The following is a 17,473-nucleotide window of genomic DNA, read 5'->3' as shown; positions in this document are numbered from 1 at the left end:
AAGAAAGAGACATATTTGGACACAGATCTGCAAGAAGTTATAAGGTACATAAGAGATGGCTGGCCCGAGAGCCGGGCAGCCTGGATGTCTTTAAATGCTTACCAGCCAGAGAGGTCGCAGCTCACGGAGCTGGAGGGGTTGGTGCTGTTCCAAGACCGTATTGTAATTCCTGTCAGCATGAGGAAGGAGATGTTAAACAGGATTCACGATGGCCACTTAGGCATTACAAAGTGCAGAGAAAGAGCAGCTACAGCTGTGTGGTGGCCTGGGATCAGCTCCGACATTGCAAATCACGTGTCTAAATGTGCCTTTTGCCGGGAACGCCGGCCTACTCAGAGAAGGGAGCCCTTAATGTCTACTCCGCTGCCTGCGGGGCCGTGGCAGAAAATAGCTGCTGATTTGTGCGAACTGCACGGGAAAAAGTTTCTTGTTGTTATCGACTACTATTCCAGGTATTTGGAAATAGCACCCCTGAATGATATCACAAGTCAGGCCGTTATCATTCGCCTGAAGAGCTTGTTCGCCCGCTGGGGCATTCCAATGGAGCTGGTGAGTGATAATGGCATGCAGTTCGCTTCTACAGAGTTCAGTGCTTTCAGCAGGGAATATGATTTTGTACATTCCACGTCAAGTCCACATTATCCGCAGGCCAACGGAATGGCTGAAAGGGCAGTTCAAACAACAAAATTCATCCTAAAGCAATCTGAACCGTACCTAGCCCTCTTGTCATACAGGGCGACGCCCATTCAAGCCACCGGGTTTAGCCCGGCACAGCTGATGCTAGGACGCCAGATTCGCACCACTTTACCCTCAGTGGGTGTCTTCAAGCCGCCTGGCCCTGTTCCTCGGGACGAAGTCCTTAGGAGGGATGAAGAGGCCAAAAAGGGTTATCGTTTCTTCTACGACAGGAGACATTCTGTCAGGCCTTTACAGGAACTGAAAGCGGGCCAAAGTGTCAGAATTAAACTGGATGATGAGAAGAAATGGAAGACGCCTGCTACGGTAGTGGGCCGCTCTCCAGAACCAAGGTCTTACACAGTCCTTACAGAGGGAGGGACGGTTACACGCCGTAACCGAAGACATCTTCAGCCTGTACCTGAGAGTCTGGAACCGGATACCTCATTACCACCGCCGGTGGGATCTCCTGTTCTAAGAGAGGTGCCTTCCCCTCAGCAAGATCATAGCGGGGATATATCTTTGCCTCCAGCAGACTCTTGTTCACCATCTTCTGTATCAGAGGACAGTTCATGCAAAGTTACATCAAGCGGAAGAGTGGTGAGGCTTCCGGCCCGATACAGGGACTGACTTTAGCTAGAACAGTGACCGGAAGTATGGGCAGAATAATCCCATGGTCACTGTGGACTAGGGTAGTCTACCCCGATGTCCAAGTCAGGATGTAATTTATTTGTTCATGTTTTCTAATCTATCTGTTCTTATAATGTTCTAAAACAAAATGTTGTTGTATACCCTGTTGGTGTACCTTGTTATTTAATATATGCGAATGTATGCTTTGCCTTTGAAAAAGGGGAAGATGTGATGATAGCAGGATGTGATGTCACTAGCTGGTGGGCGGGGCTTAGGTCCGGTGTCTGTGTCGCAGTTAGTTTAGTACAATCAACCTGTCTGGATGTGTATTGCTATGCTCTGTAATAAAATAGAGTTGTACCATCATTGCTGTGTCCTGCATATGTCCTGCATCTCATGACACCTCTGTTGTGTGCGTATATACATATGTGTGTCTGTAATATATATATGTATATATTTGTGTGTCTGTCTATATACAGATAACAAGCGTATTGCAGTATGCAGTAATACCTTTTCTTTCCTAAGATATGGTGAGTCCACTGAATCATCAATTACTAGTGGGAATATCACTCCTGGCCAGCAGGAGGAGGCAAAGAGCACTACAGCAATGCTGCTATATATGTCACTTCCCTTACCCATAGCCTCCAGTCATTATCTTTGCCTGCGGTGCAAGCCAAGGAGGAGGTGAAGTTTTGTTGTCTGATCTACAATCAAGATTTTTTTATTTTAAAGCAGAGTAGGTTTGCTCTGATCTTTCTAAAGGGTCTAGCCTTAGCCCATGTCAGTCTCTTCAGTAGGGCAATGGTGGCTTTTAAGCAATTGGGAACTTGTGGGGTACAATCCTCACTGCGTTTTCCCAAAACATTTTGCTGCCCTATTTAGATAGCCTGAGTAAGTGTATTCAGTTTTTCTGTATTTCCACAGGTCCATGTGAGGGATGGCATCCTCTCAAACCAGGTGAGCTGTCCTGCTGCCGGACAGATAAATATTAAGGTAAGTGCCAGTTTTATTTTTCTATGTAGTTGGCACTTATTCAGCTGAAACGCTGCAGGGGGACATTTTTATTATTCCTGTCAGGGTGCAGGTTTTTATGGCAGTTTTTGCAGGCACTGATAGTGTGAGGAGTTATTTATTTTATTGATGGCTCAGTGAGGATCCGTTTTTTGTAACAGATTATGTACTTTTTTGGGGGTTTTATTATTTGTTTTTAAGCCTGTTTTTCAAAAAAGTTGTTTTAACCCCTTAAGGACCACGCTGGCCTTTTTTTGGGACTTTATTGTTTTATAGCGCGGTCTTGCCACCAGCATTGAGACTGCTCTATTCCACAAAGCCTGCTGGAGGGAGGGCATTAATAGCGTGTTCTTGCTAGACTTGTGCTATTATGTCCTGAAAAAACCCTTAACGACCAGTGACATACAGGGTACATTGTGGTCATTAAGGGGTTAAAAAAAAAAGGCTTTCTTTCATGTAATTAGCAAGAGTCCATGAGCTAGTGACGTATGGGATATACATTCCTACCAGGAGGGGCAAAGTTTCCCAAACCTCAAAATGCCTACAAATACACCCCTCACCACACCCACAAATCAGTTTTACAAACTTTGCCTCCTATGGAGGTGGTGAAGTAAGTTTGTGCTAGATTCTACGTTGATATGCGCTCCGCAGCAGGTTGGAGCCCGGTTTTCCTCTCAGCGTGCAGTGAATGTCAGAGGGATGTGAGGAGAGTATTGCCTATTTGAACTCAATGATCTCCTTCTACGGGGTCTATTTCATAGGTTCTCTGTTATCGGTCGTAGAGATTCATCTCTTACCTCCCTTTTCAGATCGACGATATACTCTTATATATATACCATTACCTCTGCTGATTTTCGTTTCAGTACTGGTTTGGCTTTCTACAACATGTAGATGAGTGTCCTGGGGTAAGTAAGTCTTATTTTCTGTGACACTCTAAGCTATGGTTGGGCACTTTTTTATAAAGTTCTAAATATATGTATTCAAACATTTATTTGCCTTGACTCAGGATGTTCAACATTCCTTATTTTCAGACAGTCAGTTTCATATTTGGGATAATGCATTTGAATCAATCATTTTTTTCTTACCTTAATTTGACTTTTCCCTGTGGGCTGTTAGGCTCGCGGGGGCTGAAAATGCTTCATTTCATTGCGTCATTCTTGGCGCTGACTTTTTTGGCGCAAATTTTTTTTCTGTTTCCGGCGTCATACGTGTCGCCGGAAGTTGCGTCATTTTTTACGTTCTTTTGCGCCAAAAGTGTTGGCGTTCCGGATGTGGCGTCATTTTGGCGCCAAAAGCATTTAGGCTCCAAATAATGTGGGCGTCTTATTTGGCGCTAAAAAAATATGGGCATCACTTTTGTCTCCACATTATTTAAGTCTCATTATTTATTGCTTCTGGTTGCTAGAAGCTTGTTCACTGGCATTTTTTCCCATTCCTGAAACTGTCATTTAAGGAATTTGATTAATTTTGCTTTATATGTTGTTTTTCTATTACATATTACAAGATGTCCCACGTTGCAACTGAGTCAGAAGATACTTCTGGAAAATCGCTGCCTGGTGCTGGAGCTATCAAAGCTAAGTGTATCTGCTGTAAACTTTTGGTAGCTGTTCCTCCAGCTGTTGTTTGTATTGAATGTCATGACAAACTTGTTAATGCAGATAATATTTCCTTTAGTAAAGTTCCATTACCTGTTGCTGTTCCGTCAACATCTAATACTCAGAGTGTTCCTGATAACATAAGAGATTTTGTTTCTAAATCCATTAAGAAGGCTATGTCTGTTATTCCTCCTTCTAGTAAACATAAAAAGTCTTTTAAAACTTCTCATTGTTCAGATGAATTTTTAAATGAACATCATCATTCTGATTCTGATAGTGGTTCTTCTGGTTCAGAGGATTCTGTCTCAGAGGTTGATGCTGATAAATCTTCATATTTATTTAAAATGGAATTTATTCGTTCTTTACTTAAAGAAGTCCTAATTGCATTAGAAATTGAGGATTCTGGTCCTCTTGATACTAAATCTAAACGTTTAGATAAGGTTTTTAAATCTCCTGTAGTTATTCCAGAAGTTTTTCCTGTTCCTGGTGCTATTTCTGAAGTAATTTCCAGGGAATGGAATAATTTGGGTAATTCATTTACTCCTTCTAAACGTTTTAAGCAATTATATCCTGTGCCATCTGACAGATTAGAGTTTTGGGTCAAAATCCCTAAGGTTGATGGGGCTGTCTCTACTCTTGATAAGCATACTACTATTCCTACGGCAGATGGTACTTCCCTTAAGGATCCTTTAGATAGGAAAATTGAATCCTTTCTAAGAAAAGCTTATTTGTGTTCAGGTAATCTTCTTAGACCTGCTATATCTTTAGCGGATGTTGCTGCAGCTTCAACTTTTTGGTTGGAAGCTTTAGCGCAACAAGTAACAGATCATAATTCTCATAGCATTATTATTCTGCTTCAACATGCTAATAATTTTATTTGTGATGCCATCTTTGATATAATTAGAGTTGATGTCAGGTATATGTCTCTAGCTATTTTAGCTAGAAGAGCTTTATGGCTTAAAACTTGGAATGCTGATATGTCTTCTAAGTCTACTCTGCTTTCCCTTTCTTTCCAGGGTAATAAATTATTTGGTTCTCAGTTGGATTCTATTATCTCAACTGTTACTGGAGGGAAAGGAACTTTTTTACCTCAGGATAAAAAGTCTAAAGGTAAATTCAGGTCTAATAATCGTTTTCGTTCCTTTCGTCACAACAAGGAACAAAAGCCTGATCCTTCATCCTCAGAAGCAGTATCGGTTTGGAAACCATCTCCAGTCTGGAATAAATCCAAGCCTTTTAGAAAATCAAAGCCAGCTTCTAAGTCCACATGAAGGTGCGGCCCTCATTCCAGCTCAGCTGGTAGGGGGCAGATTACGTTTTTTTCAAAGAAATTTGGATCAATTCCGTTCACAATCTTTGGATTCAGAACATTGTTTCAGAAGGGTACAGAATTGGTTTCAAGATAAGACCTCCTGCAAAGAGATTTTTTCTTTCCCGTATCCCAGTAAATCCAGCGAAGGCTCAAGCATTTCTGAAATGTGTTTCAGATCTAGAGTTGGCTGTAGTAATTATGCCGGTTCCAGTTCTGGAACAGGGGCTGGGGTTTTATTCAAATCTCTTCATTGTACCAAAGAAGGAGAATTCCTTCAGACCAGTTCTGGATCTAAAAATATTGAATCGTTATGTAAGGATACCAACATTCAAAATGGTAACTGTAAGGACTATCCTGCCTTTTGTTCAGCAAGGGCATTATATGTCTACAATAGATTTACAGGATGCATATCTGCATATTCCGATTCATCCAGATCACTATCAGTTTCTGAGATTCTCTTTCCTAGACAAGCATTACCAGTTTGTGGCTCTGCCGTCTGGCCTAGCAACAGCTCCAAGAATTTTTACAAAGGTTCTCGGTGCCCTTCTGTCTGTAATCAGAGAACAGGGTATTGTGGTATTTCCTTATTTGGACGATATCTTGGTACTTGCTCAGTCTTCACATTTAGCAGAATCTCATACGAATCGACTTGTGTTGTTTCTTCAAGATCATGGTTGGAGGATGAATTTACTAAAAAGTTCATTGATTCCTCAGACAAGGGTAACCTTTTTGGGTTTCCAGATAGATTCAGTGTCCATGACTCTATCTTTGACAGACAAGAGACGTCTAAAATTGATATCAGCTTGTCGAAACCTTCAATCACAATCATTCCCTTCGGTAGCCTTATGCATGGAAATTCTAGGTCTTATGACTGCTGCATCGGACGCGATCCCCTTTGCTCGTTTTCACATGCGACCTCTTCAGCTCTGTATGCTGAACCAATGGTGCAGGGATTACACGAAGATATCTCAATTAATATCTTTAAAACCGATTGTACGACACTCTCTGGCGTGGTGGACAGATCACCATCGTTTAGTTCAGGGGGCTTCTTTTGTTCTTCCGACCTGGACTGTAATTTCAACAGGTGCAAGTCTTACAGGTTGGGGAGCTGTGTGGGGGTCTCTGACGGCACAAGGGGTTTGGGAATCTCAGGAGGTGAGATTACGATCAATATTTTGGAACTCCGTGCAATTTTCAGAGCTCTTCAGTTTTGGCCTCTTCTAAAGAGAGAATCGTTCATTTGTTTTCAGACAGACAATGTCACATCTGTGGCATACATCAATCATCAAGGAGGGACTCACAGTCCTCTAGCTATGAAAGAAGTATCTCGAATTCTGGTTTGGGCGGAATCCAGCTCCTGTCTAGTTTCTGCGGTTCATATCCCAGGTATAGACAATTGGGAAGCGGATTATCTCAGTCGCCAAACGTTGCATCCGGGCGAATGGTCTCTTCACCCAGAGGTATTTCTTCAGATTGTTCAAATGTGGGGACTTCCAGAAATAGATCTGATGGCCTCTCATCTAAACAAGAAACTTCCCAGGTATCTGTCCAGATCCAGGGATCCTCAAGTGGAAGCAGTGGATGCATTGTCACTTCCTTGGAAGTATCATCCTGCCTATATCTTTCCGCCTCTAGTTCTTCTTCCAAGAGTGATCTCCAAGATTCTGAAGGAATGCTCGTTTGTTCTGCTGGTAGCTCCAGCATGGCCTCACAGGTTTTGGTATGCGGATCTTGTCCGGATGGCTTCTTGCCAACCGTGGACTCTTCCGTTAAGACCAGACCTTCTGTCGCAAGGTCCTTTTTTCCATCAGGATCTCAAATCCTTAAATTTAAAGGTATGGAGATTGAACGCTTGATTCTTAGTCAAAGAGGTTTCTCTGACTCTGTGATTAATACTATGTTACAGGCTCGTAAATCTGTATCTAGAGAGATATATTATAGAGTCTGGAAGACTTATATTTCTTGGTGTCTTTCTCATCATTTTTCCTGGCATTCTTTTAGAATTCCGAGAATTTTACAGTTTCTTCAGGATGGTTTAGATAAAGGTTTGTCTGCAAGTTCCTTGAAAGGACAAATCTCTGCTCTTTCTGTTCTTTTTCACAGAAAGATTGCTATTCTTCCTGATATTCATTGTTTTGTACAAGCTTTGGTTCGTATAAAACCTGTTATTAAGTCAATTTCTCCTCCTTGGAGTTTGAATTTGGTTCTGGGGGCTCTTCAAGCTCCTCCGTTTGAACCTATGCATTCATTGAACATTAAATTACTTGGAAAGTTTTGTTCCGTTTGGCCATCTCTTCTGCCAGAAGAGTTTCTGAATTATCTGCTCTTTCTTGTGAATCTCCTTTTCTGATTTTTCACCAGGATAAGGCGGTGTTCCGAACTTCTTTTGAATTTTTACCTACGGTTGTGAATTCAAACAACATTAGTAGAGAAATTGTGGTTCCTTCATTATGTCCTAATCCTAAGAATTCTAAGGAGAAATCATTGCATTCTTTGGATGTAGTTAGAGCTTTGAAATATTATGTTGAAGCTACTAAGACTTTCCGAAAGACTGCTAGTCTATTTGTTATCTTTTCCGGTTCTAGGAAAGGTCAGAAGGCCTCTGCCATTTCTTTGGCATCTTGGTTGAAATCTTTAATTCATCATGCTTATGTCGAGTCGGGTAAAACTTTGCCTCAAAGGATTACAGCTCATTCTACTAGGTCAGTTTCTACTTCCTGGGCGTTTAGGAATGAAGCTTCAGTTGATCAGATTTGCAAAGCAGCAACTTGGTCTTCTTTGCATACTTTTACTAAATTCTACCATTTTGATGTGTTTTCTTCTTCTGAAGCTGTTTTTGGTAGAAAAGTACTTCAGGCAGCTGTTTCAGTTTGAATCTTCTGCTTATATTTTCAGTTTTTTTCATTATAAAATTTAAATTATTTTGGGTGTGGATTATTTTTCAGCGGAATTGGCTGTCTTTATTTTATCCCTCCCTCTCTAGTGACTCTTGCGTGGAAAGATCCACATCTTGGGTAGTCATTATCCCATACGTCACTAGCTCATGGACTCTTGCTAATTACATGAAAGAAAACATAATTTATGTAAGAACTTACCTGATAAATTCATTTCTTTCATATTAGCAAGAGTCCATGAGGCCCACCCTTTTTGTGGTGGTTATGATTTTTTTGTATAAAGCACAATTATTCCAATTCCTTATTTTTTATGCTTTTGCACTTTATTCTTATCACCCCACTTCTTGGCTATTCGTTAAACTAATTTGTGGGTGTGGTAAGGGGTGTATTTGTAGGCATTTTGAGGTTTGGGAAACTTTGCCCCTCCTGGTAGGAATGTATATCCCATACGTCACTAGCTCATGGACTCTTGCTAATATGAAAGAAATGAATTTATCAGGTAAGTTCTTACATAAATTATGTTTTTTTTTGTCAGCTGTAGAACCGCCCCTTTTAGGGAGGTTCTGATTCTGTGATGTCAGCGTTTTTTTGGCGCTTTATTTCACTTCCTGTAAGAGTGAGGTGCACATATTTCAGATGGCTCTGCTGTTTAGAAGGCCTCTTGCTGTTTTTGCTTCTCTGGAATCCGGATTGTAAACAGGATGTTTTTTTTCCTCAGTAATTCTACTGAGGTGTAGAGTGTTGACTGGGGTATGTTTTCTTGATTTTGTAAATTTAAAGGGAACATTTATTTAAGAACGTTTTTTTGGTTCTGTATTATATCCTTTGTTAAAATATATAAAAAAAAGTTTTTTTTTTATTTGCTTCTTTTTGTATTATGGATCAGGAGGCTGGGCAGGATCTTACCTGTAGCTTATGTTTTGATGCCCAGGTGGAACCCCCAGTACCTTTTTGTTCTTCATGTATTGAAAGAACTTTAGCTTATAGAAATAGAGTTTTTAACCCTGAGCTATCATTAGCTACGGCGGATGCTGTTCAGGAGCCTCCTGTTTCAGATGTGCCGCAGCTTTCTCCTCAAGCGTCCCAATCCTATTCATCTGCACATGCAGTGCCCTGTGTTTCCTCTCATGCTCCGTCTGGAGTTATTTTGTAAGATATTGCTGCCCAGGTATCTTCTGCGATATCTGAGGCGCTGTCTGCTTTTTCCCATGTTGCAGGGAAAACTCAAAAAGACATTTAAAGAAACAGTAAGTAAGGTTTCTGAACCTGAAGTGGCTAATCAAAGTATTTCCTCTCAGAAGTCTGAGGCTAAAGATTCTTCGGGTGCATCTGAGGGTGAAATTTCGGATTCAGGCAGTATAATTCCTTCTACTGATGCTGAAGTTGTGTGAAAGGCTTGCTCAACTAAGAATTGGTTTAAACATTTATTTTTTCTGTAATTCTGATTTTGCAAATGCTATTAAATGTACAGATTGGTTTGAACTTGATGTCTCCAAGGATGTTGCTGTTAAGGCACTGCCACAGCTTTCTCCTTTTATGTCCCAAGACTATATGGCCTCACATGTAGTGTCCTGTGGTTCCTCTCAATCTCCTGGAGGAGTGTATTTGCTTACAGAAGTTGCAAGCTCAGGTATCTTCTGTGGTATCTGTGGCTTGGTCTGTTTTCCTTTACTTCAGGGAAAAGGCAAGAGGACATTTTAAGTCTCAGATAAAAGGGTTTCTGCTCCACATGCTGCTACGCAGGTTTGGCTTCTTCCAAGTTAGTGAGGAGGATTTGCCGGTAGTTTCTGAGTCTGAAATCTCAGATCTGGACAGTATAATTCCTTCATATGTTACTGAAGTGGTATCCTTCAGTTATTTGATTCAAAGCCTCTTATATTGTCAGGAGGTCTTGGCTGACTGGATGACACTGATCCCTATCGTTGTCTTTCCTTCGCAGTTTTGTGAACTTTATCAGTTCTATCTTTTTCTTTCCTTTCTGGAAGGGTTCTAGACATGCTGTGAGATGTTTGCAGGATTGTTATAGAGAATCTGGGGATATTTCTCCCTGTCTCACTTCCTTTTTAGGATTTCCTGTCTATCTCTCTTGAAATGCACAGTGTCTTTAGTAAAAGGAACCTTTCTACTTTTAATCAGAGAACTTAGATCTCTGTGGAGATAATCTAGTTTTATTTCTGACATAGGTAAGAAGCTGGAGGTTAAAATTGTTCATTTATCCTTTCTCCTTTGGTTCTAGTGGGCCTGTTCATAACGAACTTAGAGCTGAGAGATTTATTATCATTATTTAGAATCTTCTCTAGTTTTCTTAGTTTGTGCCATCCCAGTCAGACATTTAGGTCTTGGGATATTGCAAGTGTGTTTTTCTGGACAATATATAGTTCAGGTATCATCCTGACTTCGAGCTAACTCTCTTTTAACAGATCTTGTCCAATCTTCTTTTCCAGGGATGGGAAATTAATCTGGAGAAGAGTTCCCTTGTTCTATCCACAAGGGTAATTTATTTGGGACTACCGCCACAATACCCTGAATGCACCCAATTTCGTTTGATATCGGAAGTTATGCAGGGTCAGGTCTGGTCAGTACCTGGATGGGAGACCGCCTGGGAACACCAGGTGCGGTATACTTGGACCTTATTTGATTCTTTATCTAGGAGATGTCTTTCAGAGGTCAGAAAATCAAGGATTTATTCCTTTTCCCCACTCTGCAGTCTTCTGTCCGGCCAACAGTAAGCTCTAGTGGTCCGGTGGATAGCTTAGCCATCTTGCAACCAGGAGGTTGGGAGCTTGGATTTAGCTGCAGTTGATATTTCTTCACTTTTCTATGACCCTGTGTATGGAGGGAATTGGTCTTATGGTATTCCATGGACATCATTCCTTTTGCTATTTTCCATGACATGGAGAACTTTCGAATCTGTCTTAAAGGATAGATTTAGATCAGATGACAAGAGATTTTCTTCCTTAGTATTTTTTCAGGAGTATCTATCTCCGGGCGTGTGCTTCTGGAGATACTCCTGGGTGATGTGACCACGGATGCCAACCTGCTGGGCTGGTAAGCTGCCTGGGTCTTGTTTAAGGATTATGGACTAAGAAGTGTCTGCTCTCCTCTTTAAACATCTTGGAGTTGAGAGCAATTTGCAATGCTCTGATGACTTGACCTCAGTCGTTCCTAGCTTGGTTCCAGTTGGACAATATCACCTCAAAGTTTTATATCAACCATTAGGGAGGAACTAGGGGTTCCTTAGCCATGTAGGAGGTGACTTGGATTGTTCAGTAGGAGGAAGCTCACATTTGCTGTCGGTCATCCACTTTCCAGGGGTGGACAATTGGGAGTCTGTAACATATGCCTGCCTGATATCACTGTCCCTTTAAGACTGCCTTCCCTGCTACTGACATTCATACTGTGTGGGCAGTATCTGCATTCAACTTACCTGCCAAATTAACTAATCATTCATGCACCTGATTCCCTCAGCCTCCTTTTAAATCATCTGAGGACCAATGTGCATTGCATTAGTATTGAAGTTTTGTTCCAGATACAACAGAGGTCTGTGACTGTTTCCATTATGGATTTTACCAGCATATACAAACTACAGCCTTTCCTTCAAGCTATGCTTAAAATCATCTAATCGCAAGTATCCATATAATTCCTTTTGTTTCCTGGACTCTGCTACTTAACAATCTCTGAACTATTTCTAAATTACAACAATGCATTGGTTATAATCTCTCAAACTACTACAATAGCATCATCTTCAAAACTTTACAACTTTTCTCTGCTACAAGTTATCATAGTTGAACTATCCTTCAAGCATAATAATCTATTCAGAACTCTGCAACTATGTGTTCAGTTAAACAGTTCTCCTGTGATTTTCCAATATATGCACAATCAGTATTTAATGCCTTAAACTTGCAATTTGTCTATCACCTGTGCAACTCTGCTTACAGCTCTAAATACTATTAAGTACTGTGAACCTGCAGTAAGTCTTTGCATCCATAACTCACAACCTTTTACCAGTTTACTCTGAAGCCTGAACATCTTACATTGCTATAGTTATCTCATGAATGCTGCAGCTACTCCTTTTAACCATTAGTCACAGTATCAATTCATGTTTCCATTAATAGTCACAATATATTATATTCATATGCTTTACTCTCTATGATTTCTACAATAACGTCTTGCAACTATGAACAACAGAATATTACCTATCCACATCCAGGATACTCTTCCCCGGGTCAGGGGTCGGTGTCTCCAATTCCCTACCACTGCCCTGAGGGTCTGTATCCTGAGCGTATATACACCAGAACCTGACAGAGTCGGACTTCTAAACAGACTGATAATTAATCCTGAGGAGTGAGAATTTCCATCTGAAAGTGTTCTCTAGGTAGACCCTCACATGGGGGGTTTCAGGAGTTGGCTTCTGTGGGCGTTTCGACAGAATGCCAAGTTTCAAAGGTACAGTTTATGGTTATGTAATCCACAGACCCTCCTTATAGATGTTTTGATGTTTTTATTGGTTTTCAGTCTTGCATACCTTTTTCCTCTGTTTGTTCTTTTTCCACGAGTCATTACTCGTATTTTCAGGTGAGAGCGACAGTGATTTTATTAGCCCCTCCGTGGCCTCACAGGATCTGGTATGCAGACCTAGTAGAAATGTCGTCTGTCCATCTTGGAGACTACCTCTGAGGAAGGACTTCTGATTCTTGGTCTTTTCCTTTAAATCTCTGAAGCTGACTGCTTTAAGATTGGACGCTTAGTTTTGTCTAAGCGGGGGGTGTTATGAATTTTTATCCTTTCTCCAGGGTGGTCTGGAGAAGAGTTTGCTGGAGAAGGGTTTGTCAGTCAGTACCCTGAAGGGTCAGTTTTCTGCATTGTCTTTTTTTGCTACTTAAGCATCTGGTGGACGTGCCAGATGTGCAATCTTTTTGTCAGGCACTGGTCTACATCAGGCCTGTGTTTAAGTCAGTTGCTCCCCCTTAGGCTTTTACCCTTGTTCTTAAATTTCATACTAGTTAGGTTTTCTTCCTAAGTGGTTTCACATAGATATATTAATCAGAAAATTGTTGTTCCTTCTCTGTGTCCTTATCTTCTCATAAGGAACGTTTGTTGAACAACTTTCTAGTTTGCTGTTTGTTTCTCTGGGAAACATAAGGTCAGAAAGCTTCAGCTACTTCTCTTTCTCTTTTGTTGAGTAGTATAATGCATTTGGTTTATGAGACTGCTGGACAGCAGCCGTCTGAGAGAATTTCAGCTCATTTCACTAGGGCTGTCCCTTCTTCTTGGGCTTTCAAGAAGAAAGTTTCTGTAGAACAGATTTGCAAGGCGGCAACTTGGTCCTCTATGCATACTTTTTCCAACTTTGATATTTTTGTCTTAGCTGAGGCTTCTTTTGGGAGAAAGGTTCTTCAGGCAGTGGTGCCTTCTGTTTAGGTTACCTGTCTTATCCCTCCCTAATCATCTTTGTCCTCTAGCGTGGGTATTGGTTCCCACTAGTAATTGATTATTCCGTGGATTCACTATATCTTAGAAAAGAAAACATAATTTATGCTTACCTGATAAATGTATTTATTTCTGGATATGGTGAGTCCATGCACACCCTTTATTTTAAGACAGTTATTTTTAACTAAAACCTCAGGCACCTCTACACCTTTGTGTTATCTTCTTTTTCCATTCTCCCTTCGGCTGATTGACTGGAGGTTATGGGTAAGGGAAGTGACATATATAGCAGCTTTGCTGTTGTGCTCTTTGCCTCCTCCTGCTGGCCAGGAGTGATATTCCCACTAGTAATTGATGATTCTGTGGACTCACCATATTCGGAAATAAATACATTTATCAGGTAAGCATAAATTATGTTTTTATTGGACTAACATTACATAGTAAAAGACAAAACTTTGGAGATTCCTCTCTTCCTCAGGTCTGAAGCATTACTGATCAATATGATAGAATTTGTTCATAGATATCTTGTAAAGATGGAGACAGGACGGGAGAGATAGCTGAGAGAGTTTACAGAGGCTTCTAAATAGCAGATCAGTCTGATTCTGAAAAAAATCTGTTAAAATCTGACAGCGCTCAACCTTGTGTCTGTAGCTCCTAGTATTGTGGGTACCAGCGCCCCCAAAAAGGTGAATGTAGTGCTAAAAATAAATACACAGAGCGCCTCCTAAAAGGCTAAGACACTAGTAGAGACAAGATTATTTAAATAAAATATGTTGAAATTCTATAGGGGTATATAAAATATTTTATAAGCTACTTATAGCTAAAATATACAAACAAGATACAAAAGTGGATCCACTTAAAATTAACAATAAAATATGCATATATCTATATAATAAACAATAATACAATTGTGGTTAAAAACCACAACAAAACTTAATCACAAAATAAATTACAATAAAACAGCTGTTAACTGATAAGCTGGTTGATGGTTGGATAAAAAATATAAATATATAAAAACATCAATTTACTGAGTGGGTGTCCATAAATATGTTGGTCCCAAACTTTAAATTCTTTCCAGAGAGTGAATGTCCAATATGAAGATTCTATTTTAAAACAATTATCCTTATATATCCCTTGATAAACGGTGAAATGATGAAGTGTGTAAAAAAAAGAAAAACGTAGTGGTTTTCAAATCAAATTTCAAAAATTATTGTGAGTATCCAAAAAATCCTGAAAAGATGATGTGATGAAGTGGACGTGAATAATCAAAAATGTGTGTACACAAAAATGAAAAAAGAAAAAGGAAAAAATGTGAAAAAATAATCCAAATGAATATTTAGGATGTGTTAAAGTGAATAACACACTTATAAAGTGACCCTTATGTGAATACAAGATGTGAAGAGATGCTCCTAAAAAGTTATTCCTGTGTGTAAACGATGAAAAAATACAGAAATGGATCCTATGTCTCAGGGATCAATTCATTCAAAGATATACCTGTAATAAAACAAATATAACATAGTGCAAAACTGCTATTCAAACTTAGTCAGTAATTGAAAAGAAGCTTACCATATATGTCAATGCGTTTCGGCCCTAAGAACTGGGCCTTTATCAAGACTATCATTGATTCTGAAAAATGCTGGGGAGAACATACTGGCAGTGTAAGTGCTGGATAATCTTAAAGTGAATGTCAACTTTCAAGAATGAGTGCCCGGTTTTTAAGAATCCTATTAAAAACGGGGGCACTTTCATTCATAAAAGTTTACATTTCACCCGTTTTGTTAAAAACGGGTAAAATGTAAACTTTCATGAATGAAAGTGCCCCTGATTTTAATAGTATTTAAAAAAAACGGGCACTCATTCTTGAAAGTTGACATTCACTTTAACATAGAGAATTGCATGCTGGGATATACTGTATGTAAATAATATACATATATATATATATACACATAATGCTAAGATATACTGTATGTTAATAACATATACACATATGCTGAGATATACTGTATGTAAATAACATATACACATATAATGCTGAGATATACTGTATGTAAATAACATATACACATATAATGCTGAGATATACTGTATGTAAATAACATATACACATAAAATGCTGAGATATACTGTATGTGTATATATATATATATGTTAAAGCCCTTTGTCTATTTTTTCTCATTTTTAACATCTGAGACCTTATATCTTTGAGCCCTTGTGACTTTTTTATACACAGGGGTCAACAAGTCCTACAAAATAATTGGGGGAACTCACCAAGACTTCCACCCCCCCTCACAATTAATATTGTGTGTATATACAGTATATATATATATATATATATATATATATATATATATATATATATATACATACACACACACACGTATTTATATGTATATAATCTATACACGTTGGTTTATGAGAGCAAATTAAATCCAGTGAAGGGTTGAATTGGTTGCCTTTGGGCCTGAGAATCCTCCTCTGTCACAGAGTCTCACCTACTTAAGGTGCAATAGTCCTATTTTTTGCTGAGGGGACCTAAATAACCCCAGAGCAAGCCACACAGAAATTTAAGCACCATGTGTTACACAGTGTGGGGTGATCACACAGCAGGACCACTGACAGGCTTACATTTAGTGTATTGTAGGAAGTGTTACTGCCCATTACTAGAGGATCTCACTATCCCTCTAACCAGACTGTGCCCCAGCTCCTCCCACCAATAGCAGCAAAAGTGTTTACTGTAGCGTTCTGTCCTCTGTCCAGGGGGAACTTAGTTCCTCCTGCAAAAATAGTGCTGGAACTCCGTTCCCATGCATTCCCACTCGACTTGACCCCTGTTAATACATATTTTTTGTTAAGACTTTTTATAAGACAGTGTTATTATGAGTGTAACTGTACTTTTAATTGTATTTTTGTTGTGCTTTATATAATTTTTTTGTCGAGTGTAACAGTTAACAGAGCTCTGAAGTTGTACTATCCCGATGCACTTTAAATTCAAGTGAACTTGTTTACTTTCACCCCTTAAAACGTGCGCCACTTCAAACCAGATCAGTGATATACACCTTATTGCTCGCGTGGAACAGTAAGCAAACAGTTGTGATCTAGCCATATGACTTAAACCTGTCCTTGTTGTCTTCTTCTCCATAAGAGTTTCAAGAATGATCTATAACCATATTTTCTAATATATCTTTCTGACATATATGAATGTGATGGTTGAGATTTTGTTATTTTTACAATAGAGAAGATGCTGAAGGTTGAATGGGCTCTCACTTCATAACTTGTGACATCTGCTTCATAACTAAAATCCTTCTCGTTTCTTACATCACACCAGGAAGTCCAATGCAGTAACTAATTTTAGACTCTGGATTCCCTCATTTGCATATACCCATGATACACTGCGTTTTAGTGTTCAAATGTTATTTTTGTTACTATTAATCGCCTTTCCTTTACTGATATGTTAAGATTATTTGACTATTTTAGAACTTGTAAACGTTATATATAGTTATTGAAATAAATAACATTGTCCTTATTTCCCCACACTGGTGTTAATAAGGGTTGCATATTGTCCATCTTGTATTTCTCAAAAGTTTGAGTATACTCTGGTTTCTCTTCAGATTGAATAAATCTTTCGCCTTTTACTAAAGATTTCCGTGGAGAGGAACAATCATGAGTTAACATGAATTTTTTGAGGCTCTGCCACATGCAGAGCTACACCAATAATGTAAAATATAGAATTGACTTGAAAGGATTGAGGCTTTTTGTTACTTGAGTTGAATAAGATATTTTTCCCAGTTCAGGTATTTGTTTAGAATCACATATTAATAGTACATTTATGAAATAGTTTTTATCCAAACTGTTATTCACTGTGACTTTTATTATAGTTCTACCTACATAATAACAATTCTGGTGAACGTCATGTTCAGAATTAATTGTAT

General features: G+C 39.3%; 1 non-coding gene and 1 pseudogene across 1 annotated transcript; both read left to right on the top strand.

Annotated features, from left to right (window-relative positions):
- The first annotated feature begins 10,622 nt into the window (after positions 1-10,622).
- On the top strand, positions 10,623-10,741 carry LOC128641488 (uncharacterized; annotated as a pseudogene).
- Positions 10,742-17,132: 6,391 nt separating this feature from the next.
- LOC128641553 (U5 spliceosomal RNA) lies at positions 17,133-17,248 on the top strand. The gene has a single exon (XR_008399567.1). It is a non-coding gene; the product is annotated as a U5 spliceosomal RNA (small nuclear RNA).
- Positions 17,249-17,473: the final 225 nt, after the last annotated feature.

This window comes from Bombina bombina, chromosome 10 (genome assembly GCF_027579735.1).
Source record: "Bombina bombina isolate aBomBom1 chromosome 10, aBomBom1.pri, whole genome shotgun sequence".
Classification (NCBI taxonomy): domain Eukaryota; kingdom Metazoa; phylum Chordata; class Amphibia; order Anura; family Bombinatoridae; genus Bombina; species Bombina bombina.
This window is presented reverse-complemented; position numbering and strand designations above follow the sequence as displayed.